A 19,810-nucleotide genomic window follows, 5' to 3' on the forward strand; every position below is an offset into this window, starting at 1 on the left:
TTATGTATTAATTAGACATGGTTTAATTGTCAAAGGTATAAATACATATACTTAGAGGGGCATGGTTGATTTGCCAAAGTTATACATGAATATACTTAAAGGAGGCATGGTTGAGTTGCCAGTATATAAATAAATATATTTATAAGAGCATGGTTGATTTGCCAAAGTGTATTATTGTTATGTGTTAGATGATTAAAGTATATCATCTATAAGTATTGCTTGTATAGGTTAGATTAGGATTAATTAGATATTCTTAAATTAGAATAGTCTAATACTTTCAGGATAGTGTATTACTTTATACATATTAACAAAATAATACTAGTGGTGACATGGATGATTTGTCAAAGCCTAGCGGTGTGATGTAAATAATTATAATCATTATTGGTTTTGAAAAATAAATATAAATGATGGATTTAGTCTAGGTATGATTGATAATTAATCGTTGGTGATTGGTTTCAACAAATTTAGTGAACCTATTAATAGACAGGATTATTTTATTTATATATAATTATTTATATAAATTTGTATCATCTTATATTAAAGGTTAAACTTTAATTAGGATGATTTTGGTTAGAGATGCTTTATTTATTGGTTTTCAGAGGCTTGGTAGAGGGAACTTGCTCGTGGGTCTAACCCACGATTTATTTTTCAGGTTATTAGAAGTTCCAGTCTCGAGGTTGAGGATCCGCAGCTGGGAGACTGTCATTCATCTACTCATCTTGTTTACCTTTAATTTGTATAGTTAATTATTGTTAAATGTTTTGTATAAACTGGTGGTTTATAAGATTTTGGTTTAGGGGTCCTTAACTTATGGGATTCTCGAGTTGTATAATATTTTCAGAATTTGAAACTCATGGAAATATTTTTGTAAAAGAGATTTAATTTTATTAATAGAATTCCATTCAGCGATTTAATCATTTTTTTTTTTTTATTCCTCTTGTATTCTGTGTTCGTTTAAGTACTATATTGTTTTGATATTCTCGCATTTTCGGGTGTGGGCCTGGCCAGCCTACACGTGGAAATGTGGGGGTATCACACCCACTATGTGGGTGAGTAACATAAAGCTACTCGTAGGAGATGAGCATGCATCGACCTAACATTTTAGAATAAGATCACCTTATGGTGGAACATGTTAAAAGGGCTCATGCCAGCTAACGTCTATATCAAAATGAGACTCAGGGAGCATCCTAAGCTACTCATGCAATTGAAATGAACTACGACATACAAGTATACATGCCAAAGTACACTAAACCGTATTAAAACATGATACACGACATTCAAGTACACATGCTCACAAGTATACTAAATCATGTTAAACGGGATAAGCAATATCTAGCATACATACATAAGTATAAGATATATGTATAGAGTACTCATAAATCAAGTATACAAACACAAGTATACTAAGTTAAACACATACGCACAAGACAAGTATACATGGCACAAGTATACAAAAATGAAATCCGCACACACAAGACAAACATACTAAGCGTAAATACACTAGATAGAGTTTAGATACACCAACAAGGATACAAGTTCAAGTATACAATTTCAAGTATACTAAATGAGATCAAAATACATAGGCAAGCACCAATTCTCAAGTTACAAGTAATCCATGATTAACAACTTGAAATTGAATGCGAAATCAAAGTAGAAAGACTAGGACATGTGGTCACTAGACCAAGCAAGTGTTTCCGGGTAATTACGACCCAAAAGGCACTACCTAGTGCGCACATGCATAAGTTATTCCGGACAATTACGACCCACAAGGTACTACCTAGTGCGCACTTATGACTTAGAAGACTCTTGTCTCCGTACTAGAGCCAAATCCTAACAATCACGTGAAATATGTCCTTACAAGCCTTCCAAAATCAATAAGTCCAAAACTTATACAAAAATAAATTAGTTAGACCAAACTTATACCAAATCCACTAATGCATAAAACCATCTTCCATGCACAAATAAGATTGAATTCACACAAATCATGTCCTATAATTCAAGTCTAGATAGCATATGACATGTCAAGCCTCCAATATGCAATTTATACACCAAAATAAGAATATTTTGCAACAATTGAATCACATTACCAAACTAAGCCACAAGTACTAAATAAGTCCCAATTTAGTAACTAGCTTCCAAGGTAAACAATTGTAATATTCTAACAAGCTATACACTTACACAAGATATATCTAAACAAGCTATGCAAGTCATTGATATTCTATATCATGCTAAGTCCAATTACAATTTCAAGAGGTCTCAAGTACTAATTCTACATCAAATTAGTAACATGCTCACAAGGTGATTAAACAGACTACATTTCAAGGGATTATCAACCTATTACCTCCAATATCAATTTAAGTGACCAACACACTTAAAATAAAATTAATTAAGCTCATTAATTAATTTTTCTCTAGATTTTCAGACATATCCAAATGTTCTCAATTTAATATATGTTAAAGAACTCACTAAGGCCTACTTTAATATCACATTACAAGTTGGTTTCATACTTGATACAACTATGTGAATTAATCTTTCACAAAAGATAAATATTAAATAAGTTTTGCAATTCTTACTCAAATGCTACAAATTTAATATATGTTACATATCTCACCAAGGCCTAATTTACTAGTATGTCACAATTTAATTTTAAACTATATATCATCATTAGAATTAAATCCTATACAAAGTAAATAAATAAATTAAATTCTAAAAACTTGAACAAGGCATGCCCACAAGTTGTATATGCTTATAAAACAATCAATACAATAATAATATAGACCTAAGACATCCCCTACCTCAATTTGAGATGAAAATCTCAAAAGCCCACCGAAAAAAAAGTGCTCCGAATCCGACGATACCGAAGGGTTTTGTCGGGGACAACACGATCTACATGAACCCACGAGAAGCCCCATCAAAATCACAACTTGACTTCAAACCCGAACTCAAAATTTGGCCAAAAACGGGTTCTAATATGGGTGAAAGAAACGCATAGTCAACATGAATACAAAACGCAAAGGCCCTACTATGTTCTGACAAAGAAATGAAGTTCAAATGAGGAGATAGAATGTGGCAGCCTCCCTTGGGCTTCCATGGAAGCTTCAGGTCGTGCAAGAGAGTGGGGAAGATGAAAAAATAAAATATCTCATCCCCCTTTTATAGAAATCTCAAAAAGTGCCCTAAACGAGCCTTGCCGGGTCCGGAAAAGTGAAATTTGAGCAGACGTGCTCAAATGATGAAACTCTATGAACAAAAAAGATTCAAAATGAGAAAATAAGAATAATGGAAGAAACGGCGTCAAAAACTGAATCCCAACCAAAAAGTTATGCCCCAAATAAGTTTAATGCAAACTTGGGCCAAAAACCCTGAAACTGGAAAACATCGACCATAAGGGACTTCTAAGGGTTTACGACTCGAAGAAAAGTGAAAATGAATCCCATACGAGGATCCAGGCTCAAAACAAGATAATTTGCAATAACTTTCATTAATTGCACAATGGCCCCCACAAAAAGGGTTAACTGCAAAACTTTCCCATAATGAAAATATCTTCCAAAAGATATTTTCTTAGATACCCCTGAAATAAAATATCTTCAAAAGTTATTTACGAAAAACGCCCCAAGAAAAGAAATTAATTTCAAAAAACTTTGCATCCATGCCCCTATGGACACCGGGAGCAACCAGAGTACTTTCTTGCAAAAGTAAAGATACGTATTTCGTGGAAACCACTTAGAATGAAGATACATGAAGTCAAAAACCAACTCCGAACACAAAGAGTGAGGTTACGCCAACAAAGTGACAAACGGGGAAAAGACAAAATAGGGAAAAGGACGAAATAGGGAAAAGGACGAAATAGGGAAAAGGAGGAAAAGTGAATAGTTTCAAAAAACGAAAAATGTGAAAATGACTCGGTCCTCAAAGGAAGTTGTCAATCCAAAGGAAAGAGTCTCAAAAACCATTTCCAAGCACTCGAGACGATACTAAGCGACGAGAAACTGAACTAATTTTAACGAAAAAAATTCATCCGTAAAATTCTGAAGAAAAAGGAAAGGAAGGAAATGACCGGGTCATTACAGAAAGCGATAGTGGTATAGGTGGTGGTGTTGGAAGGCTGTGATGGTGGCAATGGTGGAAGGAGGAGGCGGCGGTGGTGGTGGCGACATACGATAGTGGTGTTGGTGGAAACAGTGGCGGTGGCGGTGGTAGAAGCATTGGTGGAAGGCATTAGTTGGGTGGGCGATGATGGTGGAAGGCAGTAGCGGTAGTTGTGGTGTGGTGGTGGTGGAATGCGGTAATGGTGTAGGTGGTGGTGGAAGTAGTGGCGGTGGTGATGGGAGGCAGTGAAAGTGACAATGGTAGAAGCAGTGGTGGAAGGCATTAGTGGGGTAGGCGATGATGGTGGAAGGCAATAGATAGCAATGGTAGTGCTATGGTGGTGGTGGAATGTGGCAGTAGTGTAGGTGGTGGTAGAAGGCAGTGGAGGTTATGGCGGTAGCGGTGGTAATGGAAGGCAATGGAGGTGACAATGGTGTAAGTTGTGGTGGTGGTGGAAGGTGACAGTAGTGGAATGTTGTGGTGGTGACAGCGGTGGTAGTGGTAGAGGTAATGGTGACGGCGGTGGTGGTAATGATGGTGGTGGAAGGCAATAAAGGTTACGGTGGTGGAGGGTGATAGTGGTGGAAGGTTGTGGCAGTGGTAGAAGTTGGTGGTGGTGGAAGGCGATGGAGGCGGTGGCGATGGTGGTATGGTGGCTGAAGGCAGCGCGCAACAATAGTGGCGATAACAGTGATGGTGGTAAAAGGCAATAGAGGTGGTAGTGGTCGTGGTAGTGGTAGATGGCCGTGGTGGTGGAGGTAGAAGGCAATGGTGGTGGTGGTGGTGGCAGTGGTGGTGGAAGGTAGTGGCGGCGGTGGTGGTTTTTAGACTTATAACATAAGGGGTTTTTTGGGAATATGATTTTTTAAAAAAGAAAAAAAAATTATTTAGAAATGGAATGGTCATTCAATAAGTTTAGTTGTAGAATAGATTTTCATTCTAATAGAATGGCCATTTCCACTTTTAATTGCATACCAAACAAAGGAATTGCTGGAATGAGCATTCCATTCCATTTCATTCTTGCATACCAAATGCAACATTAGTTTTCATTAAAAAGGTTAGCCGAAAAGTTAAGTAAATATATATGAACAATAATTAGGTCCTCACTAGTGAGGATTTACACCATACTGACCATTGATATGCACCAATAATAAATGGACACATTCTATATTTTAATTACTAAATCATAGATGGTAATCAAATCACCATCTCTGATTTTGGTAATTGGTATTTACCCTACCATATTGAATTTGGCAATTAAAAATCATATATCCATTTATTATTGGTCTATATCAACTATAAGTATGACTTAAATTCTCAATGTAATATAGTCAATGGTTCATCTTATTGCTCTTATCATGTATGGTATAAATTAAACTCATTTATTAATTCCATTACTTTCTCCAATTGTATAATGAACTTTCATAATAAAGTGTTTTTTATTTTTTTGAGTTTTCTATTTAAAAGAATGGTTTTTATTGATTTATTTTTTTTAGGTTTCAATTTAAAAGAATTTTTAATTCTTTCTTGTATTATATTTGATTACAATTAAATTGATTTTACCTTTACCTTTATCTTTTTTATTTGTTTATTTTATACGAAAAATCTTTCTTCTATTCAATTTGAGTATGATTTCTTCTATTATGGGGTAAAGTGCAAAAAACCCCCTGAATTATTGACTTTTTGCAACTAACCCCCCTGAACTAAAGATTACCCCCCTAAACTATTGATTTGTTGCAATTAAAGACAAACCCATCACAAAAGACTATTTTACCTTTTGTTATTAAATTTGTCATTTCTTATTAAATTATTTTTTATTATATTTTCTCTTATTTAAATATTAATTATACCATTTACCTTAATTTTATAATTAGTATCAATTGATTATAAAAATGAAAAAAAAAAAAAAAATTTGTAGCTATCATTTTCTAAAATGATCACTTATTATAATAAAACTTATTATACTCACTTTAAAAAAAAAAAAAATTAGTATAAAAAAATATCTTCTTTTTCAAATAATATTCATGAAAAATTAATAAATTACGTAAATAAAAAATATCTTCTTTTTAATGCAATATATTCATGAAAATTAAGAAATTACTTAAATTGTTTCAAAATTTTATATTTAAGATTTTTATTTACATAATTAATTTAAAAAAATTAGAGGCAAACTTTTTCAAATTTACTGGAAAATATTTCATCAAATTAGCATGAATTTTTTTCATATTTTATTGTAACAAGAAAAATGTATCAAGTGTAATTCAATAAGAAATGGTATTATAGACATTTAATGAAAAATAGGTAAGACAATGGGTCATTTTGTAACTAAATGTAATAATTTAGGGGGTTTTATGCACAAAATATAGTTCAAAGGGTTATTTGCAAATTTAGACATAGTTGAGGGGGTTTTTTGCACTTTACCCTCTATTATATTTGAGTATAATTATATTGATTTTACCTTTACCTTTATCTTTTTTTTTTTTTTTTTATTTTATTGTGAAATTTGATGGAATAGGTTTCGCCTAATTTAGGGTTTTTGATTTCTCCTTTATTTATTTATTATTTTTTTTTTAACAAAAAATCTTTCTTGTATTCAATTTGAGTATGAATTTACTTTTAAAGTTATTTTTTGAGATTTTGATTTAATTTTTTTTTAATTCTTTCTTTTATTCTATAGTATGATTTTATTGATTTTACCTTTGTTGTTAATTTTTCATTTTTTATTTCATCCAATTTAGAGTTTTAGAATAAGTTCTATTTTTATTTTTATTTTATTCTTTCCTCTATTATAATTTTATTGATTTTACTTTTGACTAATTTTTTATTTTTCATGAATATATTTTATGAAAAAAAAGGTTTTTTTTTTTTTTTTTTTTTGTAAATACATTTCAATCTAGGCTTTCTGCATAATGATGGTAATTTACCAAAACAAAGATTACTCTTTTGGCATATAGTCAAAAACAAGAAAAAAAAGAGAAAAGAATGGGAAAAATGATTGAAAAGGGAAATAAAACTTGCACATAAATATAGATATTATATCATTCAATTTACTAATAATTGTTTCCAAGAAGAACAGTTGGAGCATGAGGGAAAAGGAACAAGAGGGGAAAAAAGCCTTCTCAAAATTCTCCTAATTCAAGCTGATATTTCATTCATCAGGCTACATAATACCACACACACACACACACACATATATATATATAGTCCATTCAAATCATGGCAATTCCTTTTGGTCTTCTACGGCTTCAGCTGCGCTCTCTGGTGGTGTTAGAGGGTCTTTACACATATTATAGCAGAAATCCCCTACGCATGCACAAAAGATGCAGTTACAGTCTTCTTGACAGTCCTCGTTAACTGAACACTTTTGCAGGGCTGCAAATATTTTTTCCCTTTTTGGGTAAGTTAAATGAATATATTAACTATAAAACAACAAGGAACATATTATAGGAAAGAGCACAAAAACAAAGCAAAGCTAACCAGAGAAACAAGGGACATGTTTAGTTTTGTTTTTGAAAACAGTAAAAATAAATGTTTTCTGTACAGTTTTAAAAAATATTAATAACTGTTATAAACAGTACCATACCAAGCATGGCCATCAATTATGTGGACTTTGATTTGATGTACAAATGACTACAGTAAAAAATACTAATTAATGAAACTTACTAACCAGATGATATGACCACAAGCATCATCAGAAAAGCAAACTTGAAGAGAACTTTATCCATGTCTTTCCGGTGGGTGATGAAGACTTACTGTTGGTTATGTCTTTTGATTGCTTTTCAATTATTTCTAGTCTTCATATTTTTATAGGCCAAGAGGGCCTAAGAAATCCATCAAAGAGTCGTCAAAATCTTTGTGTCATTTATTATTACCAGCTTTCTTTTCATGCATTAAATCAGTCGAACATTTACAAAAAAAATTGTGCTGTTTATTATTGGCAAACATTTACATTTATTATTACCACAATTATAAATCAGTCAAACATTTACATTTATTATTACCACATTTATTTTCATCCATTAATTAGGGATAACTGTTTTGATTTGCGTGTGCTAGATGGTCCTGGACCACGCATCGGAATCTCTTTAAGACTATTTATTTTTAGGTCTTGGTGAACTGAATCCCTTCTAGTTTTGAAGTGTGGCAAAATATCGCTCATTTATTTATTATTATTTTTTTTTTGGGTAGCAAACAACTTCTATTTATTAGTTGTTGTAAGTTATTCTCTTTGGCTAACAAAGATTAACTGAGGATGAAATAAAATTACATAAATAGAAAAGGTACTGATCAAAATTGTTATCCTTAAAAATAGATCAGTCAATGGAGCGGATCTTGATTTGGATTCGATCCGATTAGTCAGATATGGATTGAACAAAAAATTCGATAATCCGATTATGATTCGAATCCGATAATCTGTTAACTTAACACATCGGACATGGATTATGCTGATCTAATCCGTTAATAATTCGATCCGATTAAAATTATATAAATAATTATATAATTTTACATATATGTATCAATAATTCCATTAAAATTGTATTAGAGGTAACCCAAAAATCCAAAAAAAAATTATAATGTTATATATACAATAGTGTGGTGTTCTCTTCTACATGCTAATAAATCTCTTTAATATACATACTAATAATATCATATTCTTTATTCATTAACAAAGAGTAAATAATTTACAATATATTATATATTAATGTTATATATATTAGTTATATATTACTAAATTTATATATATTAATTATGTAGCATTCTGTATATTAACAATTCTCCGCTTCATCCAACTTTATAATTATATATGTTAATAAATACGATTTTAATCCGACTTCAAATCCGATTCGATCAGAGTCCGAGCTAAATAGGATATGGATTTGGACATTCAGTCCGAGAACCCATTAGTGATCCGAATCCGATAATCCGTTTGCTTAACAAATCGGATATGGATTTGATCGATCCGGTCTGAATCCGATCCATTGACAAGCCTACTTAAAAGATAAAATTATGAAGTTTAGCCACAACCTAATTACACCCTCCAAAATCACATTCATTAATGAAACAATTTAAATAAACAAGGGTAAATTACATTCACACCCTTGAGGTTTTGTGTGATACCCCCGAATTTCCGAATGAGGGTTGGCCAGGCCCACGCCCGAATACCCGAGGATATCAAAACAAATTGATAATAAACGAACACAGAGTACAAAAGAATAAAGAAGAATAAATAAAATGCTGACAAGAAACTAAAATGATAATCTAATAATAAACCTCATAATATATTTCCGTTAATTAATAAACTCTTCTGATACAACTGATCCTCCAAAATACAACTCGGGAATCCATACTGTGTGGACCCCTAGAAAATCCAAACTAAACAAATGACAGTAATCTAAAATAGGAAACTGAATCATAAAGGAACTCCTATGTAGCATCGGAAGAATGAAGTAGACTGATCCCTGCTCAGCACGAACAACCTCTACTCGTGACGAACACCTAAAAAATAATGGTGGGTCAGGCCCACAAACAAGTTCTACTCTACTATAGTCCAAGCAGAGATCCGATACACGTATACATCCTAATCAATCCAACAATAACTAATAGTCCGTATATATATATATACACACTAAAGGAACCTCACTAGACTATAGGGTTGTCTCAACCTGAATAGTAGGCAACATGCAAAACGCACATATAGTGGGCATGAGTACCTAGACCTACCAGGGTACACAACTACACTATATCTAGCTACACATCCCTGGCGATATACGCGCCCTAACCATTGATCCTGAGACTCAAGCTCATATCATGGCACCATACTTATATATATAAAATCTAGTAACCATCCTATCCAATATAAATTAATCCTCCATAAGTCATTCAACTTGTTCAGCTGACCTGACTTGAATATAAGTAGGACTTAACATTTTAGTTAATCCATTCCCTTATATAATAAATTAATCATCCATAAGTCATTCAACTTGTTCAGCTGACCTGACTTAAATATAAGTAGGATTTAACATTTTAGTTAATTCATTCCCTTATATAAAATAGGTAGGACTTAACTGATAAGTTAATCCGTCCATAGAATGCCACCGTCCCATATCGGTGCATTAAATCACATAATATAACAATTGATGTAACGATTAAGGAAATACATCAAATAATCCAGAAATAACTATGATAATATGATATTAAGTTATCACAAAATAGGAATGACTTATTATTTATTTAAGCTTCCTATATCATATGTCCTACACAAACTGAATCTTATACATGATGATATTTTATTATACCGTCAAATAAGCATTCTCCGTATCCAATTCATCCTACACATTTAATCTCAATTGCTTAAACATATTAAAAGATTAAATTCATTCGTTTGTTTAAAACATTCAAATAGCAAGCATCATTATGATTGAGTCTATTTAAATTTATTTAAACCCAAACCTAGTTCCTATTTAATGTTCAGGAATCCTAGGCATGTTTCTACGTTCCATCATTCCACAGATATGAAAAAATACATAATGTAAACATATAAAAATTCACACCGGAAATCAAATCAAAATCATGCATTTGTCAATTCATAACACAAGAGCAGATATGAACCAATTTCATAAAACCTATATTCTAATCCAATTAAACATGCATAATTATTTAATTTTATGTGTTTAATAAATCCTGAAATTTCCTAGGCATGCATAGAAACACGAATCAAAGGGAAAGAGATAGAAGAAGAACTTGCCTTAAATTTTTGGATCGAAAGTTAAACTTCTTCTTCCTTAATCCTCTCTCTACAAAGTTTTTCTCCTCATTCCTTCCTTCTCTAACTCTCTCTCTCTAGAATATATCACGTGAATATTTCTAACCCCCTTTTACAACCTATAGCTATATATTTATATGCTAAATAAAATAATCTTAACCCTTTTCCCAATCCAAGTCAACTTAAAAAAAAATAAAAAAAATAAAATATTAAAAAAGGTAAATAAAATATGTTACGTATATAATTTATGTATATCTTTATTAAATAAATAAATTATACACATCCCATTATTTATTAATGGATTATCCAATAATACTTAAGTTACCATAATATTATAAAATAACTTAAAATATAACACGTATCAAATATATGTATATTTTTATTATTTAAATATAAAACATATACATCAGATTAAATATTACTACCCAAGTTACCATAAAAGTAATTAATAAATTACTTTCCCTTTTATATATATTAAAAAGGTAAGTAAAATATGTTACGAATATAATTTATGTATATGTTTATTAAATAAATAAATTATAAACATTCCATTATTTATTAATAGATTATCCAATAATACTTAAATTACCATAATATTATAAAGTAACTTGAAACATAACACGTATCAAATCTGTGTATATTTTTATTATTTAAATATAAAACATATACATCAGATTAAATATTATTACCCAAGTTATCATAAAAGTAATTAATAAATTACTTTTCTTTTTATATATGTATATAATATATATCTATATATATACATACACAACTATTCACGGGTAATAATCCATATACATCCAACCTCCTATCCAAGTAGTCCATGGGACCCAATTGGTTGGCCAATTACCACTAACCATAACCATAAAAGAAAAATAAAATAAAATAATAAAATAAACGAAAATATTTAATTTACAATTAATCAAAATACTATTTAAGTATATAATCTAATTAAACAATTAACACATAAACAAATACAAATAATACATAGATACATAATCAAATAATCAAGTAATACCTAATTCAATTAAACACATAAACAATTAGTCAAATAATCAATTAAATAATTAAAAATATAATTAAAACAAATAAATAAATACCGAGACTATCCTTTTAAAATTAGGGGTATTACATTTTGATAAACGCTACTCATCGGACAATCAATGGTATTTTTTACATTACACCCCTTAAGTTTTCAAAAATGTGCATTGACACCCCTCCAGACCTCTAAAATCATATAAAATTACTTTTTAACTTATCAACAATTCCATTTAAATCATAAAATTATAAATTTAACCTCCTAACTAAATTTAATGGACCAAATTAACATTTTCATCTCTTCTATACATATGGATATAATTTATATATAACAATACTTATACCACCATAACTACCACCACAACATAAAAATAAAAAAATAGAAAATAAAATTCAAATTCAAATTTTTATTTTTTTTAAATTGCCAGATAGTTGCACACCACCATAAAAACCACTACCACACCCAAACACCATGGTAGGAAAAAAAAAAAAAAAAAAAAAAAAAATTGAAAATAGCCATAATCAACCCATACTTATACGCCCAAAACTACCACTACCACAACCACCACACCAAAAAACAACACCACCAACATACCTAAACGCTACCAAAATCACTACCACCACAATAGAAAAAATAAAATAAAATTTTTGAAACACCTTGATAACTTAGACACCGCCGCAACCACACCCAAACAACACCACAACCACCACCACTAGAATAAAAATAAAAAAATAAAAAATATTTAAAAACAGCATGGGCCAGCTAGACCACTACAACAAAAGAGAAAAAAAAATTAAAATTTCCAACCTAGACACCTCCCCATCACTAGTTACGACCACAATAGCACGAGAGAAAAAAAATTAAAAATAGCTGTTTTTATCTCACAATTCTCACCAATTCTCATTTCTCCTCTCACGCCCACTTTTTTTCCCTTACTCATCTTAATCATAAATCTAACACCACCACAGCCAAACACCACCCCCCCCCCCCCCCCCCCCCCAAAACCCAAAAAAAATTCTGGAAATTAACTTACCCTAACCACCATCTCCTCCACTGCCAGTTATGTTTTCCTCCATTGGCGAGAAGAATGACGAGGGGTGCAATTTACCTATAAAAAAAAACATAGTAAGAAAGAGTGGAATGAAGATAGAAAGGGAGTGCCATGACCCAATTATTGACCAGGTGCGGCGGGCTATTGGACTTGTGCAATTGAATATTGGCCTTGGGGAATGGGTTACAGATTTGGTGTTGCTAGAGGAGGCGCATTGGTTTGCTGGATAGCTGCACGAAGTGCTTTAGCTTCTTTATCTTGACAGAGGGCATTGATCTGCTGGTGGAACTCCACATACATCTTTTGCATGGCTTCTTGTTGCTATTGGAGAACATATGCACCTGTTGCCTAATGAGTTAATTTTATGACTATCAATGATAAACCACTTACAATAGAACGAATCATTGCAGGATAAGGCTATATAGAGGGTGTCAAACCTTAAAGACTGTGGTGGAATTAATTGTGTTTTCTACTTCTAAAAACTGAAATTAAACTAAGCTAAGATAGAATAGGCATCAAAAGAAGAGGAAACTTAGGGATTGACTTCACCCCTAGCCTCATAACATAGTCAATTGTATCTATTTATGGGGAAATTCGTATTTATTTATATTCGGAAATAGAGTAGCCTCGCGCTCACTTCTAGTTCAAAAGATAAAGAGATATATATATATATATATATATATATATATATATATATATATATATATATATATATATATATACACCGATAAGCAAACACTAAGCATAACTCATCTTTAGTTGGTATGGTTTGTCTACCTAACTATACTCTAATCTACTTCGCAGTACAACCTGTCTTCCCTATGTATGAATTATCAAACCATTTATTTATATATTCATTTAAGCACCATTGCATGATAACTACTCCTACAGTTAAGAGAAGCCCTTAGCCGCTAATCTCTCACAATAAAAGAAGTTTGAATTTGATTAAAGTAAAATCAATTATAAGACAAGATATAAATTTAATCAAAAACAAATTATCATTATTAAGTCCCATTTGCTTAGTAATACTAAGTCAATTTATCTTAACCATGCAATCAATATATATAATCTAAAAAAGATCCCCAAAAATAAGAACAATTAACACATGTTAATTGGCTAGGGCTACATCAATGCTTTAAGAGTAAAGTTAGTTACTCATGGAGAAGGAAGAAATCTTCAATGATGTGTTAAACGCCATCTCCATGGACTGCCAATTCTGATCGAAACACCTTCTTCAGTCTTCAACAATAGAGAAAATACTCGAGCCGCCAATCTTTCTGTAGAACTCTAATCTTCCAAAAGCTCCCTTCAGTTGTGATAATCATACCCTAAATAAGCTTCAGAACGGCCCTGAATGTAATCTATAAGCTTTTGATAAAGTCTGGCCTGTATAAGGTAAGAAATGAGTGAATTATACAAATCTCGCATCAAATAGGATTTAAATCTGATATGTCCAAGATTGATCGTGCAATGCTGCGATCGATCCTATGCGCTGACGCGATCGATCGTACCAAGGCTACGGTCGATCATAACCATGGCAAAGAGTTGCTTGCCTTCGAGAAGCTTGCAATATGTTTATTTAAACACTGAAGTTATTAGGATCGATCCTAGGGAAGCTAGGATAAATCGTGGCTTCAGAATTTTGCCCTTTTTCATTCTTTGAAGCTCGAAATCATTCCCAAACACGCCTCGATCCTTAAAAACACCGTTAAAAGCCTGAACTAGGTAGAATTGACCTTTTTTGATGATGAATACCTGAAAATAACCAAAATCAAGTAAATGATATAAATTACAACTACATAAACATTACTAAAGAACTAAGATATGCACAATTAAGGGTTCGAATGTGCAACATTCAGCGCTCATCATTGTCATCTCGGAACGATGTCACATGAATTGGGTTACTCAAAAAGGGTGAAAAACTATATTGTTTTCCACAAACAGCGCCAAAGTATAAGTGCAAAAATTTGTAGACTAAGATTAGTCAACACAGTCAATGCAACACACTCAATTAATAAGAAAATGACAACATGAAACTAGAGAAAAGCCAAGCTAGAAAAGTTTTGCTCATGAAACTTTATTGAAGGTCTTAGCCCGTATTTATCATATTGGTACAATATCCAAACTTGATTCGGACTCGTATTGCTTGTCCATTAAGTTCTTTCCATTTTAGTTTCTCTTTCCTACTAGGATTCTATTCGTTTACATAGTACTAGGATTCTATTTGTTTACATTATTGGATGCAAGATTCTGGTTTTCTCCTTCATGCAGGATTGGATTTCTAATTCGAATTGGGCTTAGAAGCTTGTTGGGCCGAATTTTGCTTTCCGAGCCCAATTTTCAAGCCTCATCCGGATCAATCTTATGGAGATGGTAGACATGGGCTTTACCCGTTTCATAAACCCATACACATGGCGCCATTCCATTCCCTCCATACTGTGCCTGTTCATGCAGTTCTGTCTTGTTTCTTTTTCTTTTTCTTTTTCTTTTTCTTTTTCTCTTGTTCTTTAGTTTTATTACTGCAACTTTATAATGTTTGTTTTCTATATTTTTGAAATTTTCATTATTGTAACTTTTTTTTGTTTTTTTTTTTTTTTCAAAAAATGACATTGTAATTATTATTATTATTATTATTATTTTGGCAAAAAATGACATAATATTTGAATTTTGATTGCTGCACTACTGTAAGCTGTCATATTAATTGAAAAAAAAAAAATTACTTCATCATATTCATTGTGCCCCTGAAATAAATTCTTGGGCTAGACGTAAAAGGATTTCAAGCCTCTGTAAATGCAAGAAAATCTCTCCCTCCCTTTTGACAGAGTTTGAGTACATTTCACAATAATCTCCCCCCCCCCCCCTCATACTCTCTTCACTGCCCTTTTATAGGCAATTACAAATGTTGCTAGACTATCAGTTTTGGGCCTTCTTTCCAATGGGCTTGGTCTTCTTCGGTGGACCCTCCGAGCTTGGCCCATTCTGTGGTGCTCTTGTATGGGATGTATTTCAATTGTTTGTCCCAATGCCACGTTCCCGGACTATAACCGGCCCATATCACTTATTGTATCCTCAACTGCCCCCATAATTACTCCCTATTAATTAGGGTGTAATTATTAGAGGTTGCTAATCATAACTTGACGGCTCGAGAAGATCGCATGGAAGAATGGACGATTAGATTTGGGGGCCGGTGCTTCGAGATTCAAAAAACTCCTCGCTTTCCTGACTCCTCGGCCTTCGGGCCCACCTTGTCTTTATAAGCTTCATAGATGTTCCATCAATTCTCTTTACCATCTCCATCTTGCTTTACTGTTGTTCAAATCTTCTCTGGCGATTTCTTGCAAAAAGCTCATTTTTCCAGCGACCTTGCAGTACTCTTTGACGTTTTCTCCCTCTAAGGTTAGTTTCGTTTGCCTTTTTCTTTCGGAAGACCTCTTTTTCTCCCTTAAAATCCTCATTCATTCTCACCATGACTATAGATCTAGATGTTCTTCGCATGAGACTTTATCTTCTTGACGATATAGAAATTAGAAATTGCCCTAAAGAGGTGAATATTAGAACTAGTGCTGGCCTTCTTTCCGGCGAGGTTCTATTTTCCCACCTTCATCTAAACCTCCTTAGGTTCCCTCTACATCCCTTCTTTAACTATTTTTTTAACAAACTGAAACTTTCCCATTTGCAAGTGAACCCAAATTTCCTTAGGGTTTTATCTGTTATGTTGCTTCTGAACCGTGACAGAGGTCTAGATCTGGACCTCGTAGATCTTCTCCTCTGTTATAAGGTTAACAAAATCAGAACTGATGAACCATTTTACCACTTCTACCCAATTGAGAAGAGGTCCATCTGCAAAGACAAAATCAAGTCTGAAAAGGGTTAGAGGAAAAATATAATTGGGATTAGGAGAGCCTGGTTTTCTCCAGCCGCAGAGGATTTCCCTATCCCGAGCGCTTTTGGAGAGTGTTTTGTCTCTTCATATAAAAAATACAAAACCTATAAGAGTGACTGTCCTTGCGAGATTTACGTTCCTCACTTTTGTACTTTCTTATGCCGTTCCTTAGGCATTCCTTGTGATGATTTGAGCTACGGTGTTTGCAGGGATAGGGATAACTACTTGAAGCAGTACGTTCTGACCAATATTCCCTCTTGCTCAGATCTCCTTACCTCAGACAACCTTCTTGCTCTCTCAGCCCTCGGCAAGACAATGAGTCAGCTCCAGATCCCTTCCTTCGGCAGGAGGAAAACTGCCCCCAGGATTATTGTTACCCCTGCAGCAACTTCTTCCCCAGTTTCGGTATCTTCCTCTGCCACTATTTCTGATACCACTCCTTCCACTGATCCGAACGTGACAACTGCCGACCCGATTTCCAGCACTGCGACAGTCAGTCCGAACGTGATCCCTTCTGTCAACAACCTTCCTAGCACTGCTACTGCTACTGTATGGGAAAAGACAAGAGGAAAAAGGTATCAGCCTGAGAGTGCTCTTAGCCCTGATGATGTTCCTCTGTCACAGAGGGTTAGGCCTGTTGGGCCGAGTGTGTCCGTGCAACCTCTAACCAGGCCTCCTCTGACTAGGCCTCCTACCCCTTCTGGGCATGCCTCTGACTCTGGAATGGCTCCATGGAATCCTCGCTTCGTTCGAACAGATGGATCGTCTGTAAAGCCAAACGAGACCATGTTCAAGGATGGTCAGACCGCTATGGCCTACTACAGGAGCATGTGGATTCCTAAGGATATTGAGGTAGCCAAGGGTCTATCTCAGAAGGAAGTGTTCAGCCAGTTCCCCCTATCTGCCATGGAGGTAACTTTTGCCTCTTAGTCAATGAATCTTTACACAGTCTTTATATTTGATTTCTTCTAACCATCTGCTTGGCTTAATCAGTTGTCATGTATATCTCTACAGACCCTATACGGGATGATGGCCATGCAGAAGCAAGTTGAGCTGGTGAATGCCAAGGTTCGTATGCTCTCTGACAACCTTGGTGCAGCTAACAAGGAGAACGATGCTTTAGCTGCTCAGAAGATCGGGCTGATGGTTCAGCTCGGCAAAGTTGAAAATGAGAGGGACTCTCTGAAGAAGGAGACGGACTCTCTTCAGGATGAAAGGAACTCTCTGCAGCTTGAGAAGAACGTCTGGCATACCGAGCGAGAATTCCTTAAGGAAGAACTTCTACGCCTTTTGAGTGATAAACAATCCGCTCGGATAGCCTTTGAGAAAAGGGCTCTAGACAAGCGCAATGCTTTACTTGACACCATCAGTAAGGTAAATGGTGGTATGCTAGCTCTGCACGCTCGGTTTTCCAGGGTTGGGGCCCTCAGATATGCTCAGGGGTTCCGAGAGGGTTATGCCGATCGTGTTCCAGATGAGGGTCAGACCGGTTCTACCCCTGATGAGGTTGACAGAGAGCTGGAGATTGACCCTCTGGGTGTTTATGTTAACCCAGACTCCACCCCTGCTGAGGGCATATTTGATGAATGCTAGGAGATCGCCTTTTCCAGGATCACTCCTACTCCTTCTACTGCTCAGCCTCTGGATGTTCTTCCTCTATCCACCATGACTCCATCTGTCATTGCTGCTGAAGATAACCCTCGGCAGAATGATTCTTCCACTACTATTAAGGATAGAACTCAACAGAATGATTCCGTCATTCAACTCGATTCTCCTCCCTGTGAGGATGGTAACGCCAACAATGACGAGGAGGCCGTTCAGCACCATCAAGAAGTTGACAGGGCAAATGCTTCTAGCTAGAACCTTTTTGATGTATTGACCTCCTTTCTTTCATATTTTTGCCATCTGTATACCTTATTATTTTTTTGTAACTCTGAAACTTCATCATTAATGAGATGGCCGACTTTTGATTGAACTTTTACCATAAATCCCTTGACTTAATGATTTAATGCTATCTAATCTGGTTCTTCTCTGTATGTCAGTGGCTGGCTTTCGGCTAGTGTGTCACTTTATCACACAACAAATTTTTTATGCAAGTTTTTGGTGTTCGGCTCATAGCGCTAGCTGCCACTTACTTTACTGAGTAGTTGGCACTCAGTTAGAATGCCACTTGCCACTTTCACTCTTTTTTATTTTTTGGCAAGTTCTTGGCGTTTGGCTCATAGTGCTAGCTGCCACTTACTTTGCTGAGTGGTTGGCGCTCGGCTAGAATGCCACTTGCCACTTTCACTCTTTTTTATTTTTTGGCATGTTTTTGGCGTTCGGCTCATAGTGCCAGCTGTCACTTACTTTGCTGAGTGGTTGGCGCTCGGCTAGAATGTCACTTGCCACTTTCACTCTTTTTTATTTTTTGGCAAGTTCTTGGCATTTGGCTCATAGTGCCAGCTACCACTTACTTTACTAAGTGGTTGGCGCTCGGCTAGAATGCCACTTGCCACTTTCACTCTTTTCAATTTTTTGGCAAGTTTTTGGCATTCGGCTCATAGTGCCAGCTGCCACTTACTTTTTAAATTTTCAAATATTCAATTTTTTCATAAGAAGATAGCTCTTTATAGATTTCAAAATCTCGTACATTCATGCGTATACAATTTGAAAATGAACAATGATAAAATTGGAACTCGATTTTCTCTTGATAATACCTTTTCAGAGATGTAGCATTCCATGGCTTGTTGACCAGTCTTCTGGCCATGATTTCTAAAGTGTAAGCTCCCTTTCCGAAGACTTTTGCAACTCTAAATGGGCCTTCCCAAGGTGCCACCATTTTCTTAACCATTCCTACCTTCTTCGTCAGAACCAGATCACCTGGTGTAAAGTCTCTGTGCTTTACCTTTTTGTTATGGCTATTTATAAGTGTTTGTTAGTAGGATGCGAGCCTTACTGCCGCTGCATCTCTCTTTCCTTCAACATATCGAGGTTAAATCTCAA

Source organism: Cornus florida, unplaced genomic scaffold, assembly GCF_030987335.1.
Source record: "Cornus florida cultivar Cherokee Brave unplaced genomic scaffold, ASM3098733v1 CherokeeBrave_3.0.0_Hap2_Chr04, whole genome shotgun sequence".
Taxonomy (NCBI): domain Eukaryota; kingdom Viridiplantae; phylum Streptophyta; class Magnoliopsida; order Cornales; family Cornaceae; genus Cornus; species Cornus florida.